This window comes from Myotis davidii, unplaced genomic scaffold (genome assembly GCF_000327345.1).
Source record: "Myotis davidii unplaced genomic scaffold, ASM32734v1 scaffold299, whole genome shotgun sequence".
Classification (NCBI taxonomy): Eukaryota; Metazoa; Chordata; class Mammalia; order Chiroptera; family Vespertilionidae; genus Myotis; species Myotis davidii.
The window spans coordinates 8024814-8028970 of NW_006293088.1; positions in this window are offsets into that span (position 1 = coordinate 8024814).

Sequence of the window (4157 nt, forward strand, 5' to 3'; positions counted from 1 at the left end):
CCAGTCCTCAAGGAACAGGCGCTCACAGAGGAAGGCCCTTCTGTGACAACCTGGGCGCCTGCCTAGAAAAGGATCCGAGATGCCACAGATACATAAGCTCACCCAGAGCCCCTGCAGGAAGAATCCAGTGTGTTGAAAAGAGTCATGTCAGAGCATACCCCATTCTAACAGCAGCCCATAACCAGCTATAATAATAAAAGCGTAATATGCTAATTAGACCGGACAGCCAAACAACCTTCTGGACGTCATTCTGGACGTCCTTCCAAACAAAGCTGCGGTGGGGCAGGGGGCAGGGGCATGAGGCAGAGGCAGTTAGGGGTGATCAGGCAGGCAGGGGAGCAGTTAGGGGTGATCAGGCAGGCAGGCGAGTGGTTAGGGGCAAGGAGGTAGGCAGGCAGAGTGGTTAGGGGCGATCAAGTAGGCAGGCCGGCGAGTGATTAGGAGCCAGAGGTCCCCATTGCGAGAGGGTGTAGGCCAGGCTGAGGGGACCCCCCCCCACCCCATGCATGAATTTCGTGCACCATGCCTCTAGTATATATATCATTGATTTCAGAGAGGAAGGGAGAGGGAGAGAGAGGCAGAAACATCAATGATGAGAGAGAATCATTGATCGGCTGCCCCTGGCACACCCCCTACTGGGTATGGAGCCCACAACCCCAGCATGTGCCCTGACTGGAATCGAAACGTGACCTCCTGGTTCATGGGTCGATGCTGAACCACTGGGCCACACTGGCCAGGCACCATAACTATATTTTTAAAAGCGGGGAAGATGAGCATTACTCTCGTTATATAATTTTTTAAAAGGTCAATTAACTGTAACTTTTTCCTGAAGTGGGACATTACGTAAACACAGTTGTTTTCTTAGCTCTGACACTCCGTTTCTCCACACCTCTTTCGCCTGAAACTTAAAAACAAGTGCTTGGTTTGAAGATTGATTGCGCTGGTGTGCCTACGGCTGGACTGAATTGTTAGTGTGAAACGCAAACCACTGTTACATAAAGCAATGGCCCAGTTCTCCCCGGGAGACATGGGCCCCCTCCCCGGGCGGCGTAACCACCCACCAGGCCTGGCCCAGCAGTAAGCGAACCACCCCACGCATCCAGGCAGGAGATTTCCTAACAGAGCTCAAGACGCCCGCTTTGGCCTCTGGACATTTAAGACTCCCTGACTCTGTTTCCAATTATAAAAATGAGGTACGGCCCTGGCCGGTGGGGCGCAGTTGGTTGAGTGTCGTCCCGGGCACCAAAAGGCGGCCAGTTCGATTCCAAGTCAGGGCACAGGCCCGGGTTGTGGGTTTGGTCCCTGGTTGGGTGTGTACGGGAGGCAACTGGTTGATGTTTCTCTCTCCCTCTCCCTTCCTTTCTCTCTAAAAAAAATTAATAAAAACCTGTTTTTTTTAATGAGCTCTGGCAGTGGTTCTCAACCTTCTGGCCCTTTAAATACAGCTCCTCATGTTGTGACCCAACCATAAAATTATTTTCGTTGCTACTTCATCACTGTCATGTTGCTACTGTGATGAATCGTCATGTAAATATCTGATCTGCAGGATGGTCTTAGGCGACCCCTGTGAAAGGGTCGTTCGACCGCCAAAGGGGTCGCGACCCACAGGTTGAGAACCGCTGAGCTATGGCCTCTGCCGGCACAATGAGGACCAGGCGGTGTTTGTGCGTCTACGGTGGCCGCTGCGCCCTGCTGTGGGCCCTTGCTTTCCTCCAGACCTGGCGCTACCCTGCTATCTGGGGGCACAGTCTCACCCCAAACACACCGAGTCCCCGTTTGTGCTCAAGGCTGCAAGCTCCACCCGCCTCCTTTCTACCCACCAATGTCCCTGTGTCGTCACACTCCTTTCTTCTCACTCGGGGACCAGTGTTTCTCATTCTAGCTCCCTGCGCTCCCTGCTGGCTTTTACCTCCTCAGCCCTCTCTCTGTCTCGCTCTGTCTCTCTCTCTCCCTCTCTCTCTCTCTCCCTCTCTCTCTCCACTGCTCCTTCCCTTTGCCTCCAAAGAAGCCCGAGTATTCAGCACCTGAAGGGAAAACTTGACCTTTTGCAGGAAAACCCTAAATTCCTGGGCTCCCCCCTCTCCAGTCCCCCAACAGGTGCTCATCTCAGCGCCCACAGAACCCTCCGACCCTGTGTCTCTGCCCCACGGCGGGCTGTGGTCCAGCCATCGCCCGGGACCTGCTTCATTGCAAAATGCAGAGCTGCGCTGGCAGCCGCGCGTCAGGGCTCCCACCGGTCCAGTTCCCACTGATCCAGACCAACGTCCTCACTCTCCCTGGGAGGCCCGGCAGGTGTGAGCTCAATGCACACCCTCGGACCCTTTTTTTTAAAAAACCCTCATCTGAGGGTAGTTTCCATTGATTTTCAGAGAGAGTGGCAGAGACAGGGAAGACGGAGAGAAACACCGATGTGAGAGAAACACATCGACTGCTTGCCTCCTGCACCGCCCGACCAGGGCCCGGCTGGGGAGGAGCCTGCAACTGAGATACCAACCGAGGTACTATGCGTGCCCTTGACCGGAACCAAACCTGGGACCTTCGGTCCTCAGGCCGACGCTCTATCCACTGAGCCACACCGGCGAGGGCCTCAGGGATCCTTTACTGACCTGATTAGGCTCTGGGCACCACAGTTCTCCCCGCCCGCAGGCACCCACCCAGGCTGTGAGGTCACACTCACTGTGTCGTTATTCGATCAGCACCCATCTCTCCCACAAGACCCTCCGACCCACCAGAGCAAAGCCGCCGGCCCCTGCTCACAGGGGGACGTCTACAGAGGATGTGTGGGTTGCAGCCCTCCTCGGGAGCCCCGGAAATGCTCTGTCATATGTCCACATCCCAGCTCGGCTGGTGTGGCTCAGTGGCTGAGCATCAACCTCTGAACCAGGAGGTCACAGTTCCATTCCAGGTCAGGGCACAGGCCCAGGTTGCAGACTCGATCCCCAGTGTAGGCCGTGCAGGAGGCAGCCGGTCAATGATTCTCTCTCATCTGATGCTTCTCTCTCTCTCTCTTCCTCTCTGAAATCAATAAAAAATTTATTTTCTAAAAATATCCCCATTCCTGAAGCGCAAGGCTAACCTCACTGTTCCTGCTCTCAGATCCCCCGTCGCCAGTCATCCCAACGCACCGCCTCCCAAGCACTCGCTCTTCTGACTGTGCCGCTGGAGGTCACCACGCCCCCCTGGAGGTCACCACGCCCCCCTGGAGGTCACCACGCCCCCCTGGAGGTCACCACGCCCCCCTGGAGGTCACCACGCCCCCCTGGAGGTCACCACGCCCCCCTGGAGGTCACCACGCCCCCCTGGAGGTCACCACGCCCCCCTGGAGGTCACCACGCCCCCCTGGAGGTCACCACGCCCCCCTGGAGGTCACCACGCCCCCCTGGAGGTCACCACGCCCCCCTGGAGGTCACCACGCCCCCCTGGAGGTCACCACGCCCCCCTGGAGGTCACCACGCCCCCCTGGAGGTCACCACGCCCCCCTGGAGGTCACCACGCCCCCCTGGAGGTCACCACGCCCCCCTGGAGGTCACCACGCCCCCCTGGAGGTCACCACGCCCCCCTGGAGGTCACCACGCCCCCCTGGAGGTCACCATGCCCCCATGGAGGTCACCACGCCCCAATGGAGGTCACCAGGCCCCCTAGAGGTCACCAGGCCCCCTGGAGGTCACCATGCCCCCATGGAGGTTACCATGCCCCCTGGAGGTCACCATGCCTTCTGGACAGCCCATCCACGGTGTTCTGTTCATCCCATCTGGCCTCCAGGTCCCATTAGCCCCTCAGGCCACGGTCCGTGCCGTCTGCACCCTCCTGACTTATGGGCAGACTCCTGCCCTCCTGCCCCCTCCGCCTCTCTCAAAGGCTCCTCTCGCTTCCTCCTGAAATGCCGAGTCCCCTTTGGCCAGCCTTCCTCCTCTCCTCACCGGCCCTTCACCCGTGGGCACCGCTAAGCATCTGACCAAAGCCATGGACACACTCCAGCCAGCACGCCACGTGGAAACTCAGAAGACATTGCGTGTCCTTTCTGGTGGTCACAGAGCCCTGAACCCCAATCGTCTTAGCCACCGCGGGCGGGTCCCAGGTCGGGAGCCCACAGCCTCTGCTCCCCCTGCAGGGCCTCAGCTCCATCTCCCACTTCCAACACCCCCACCCTCCCCCCA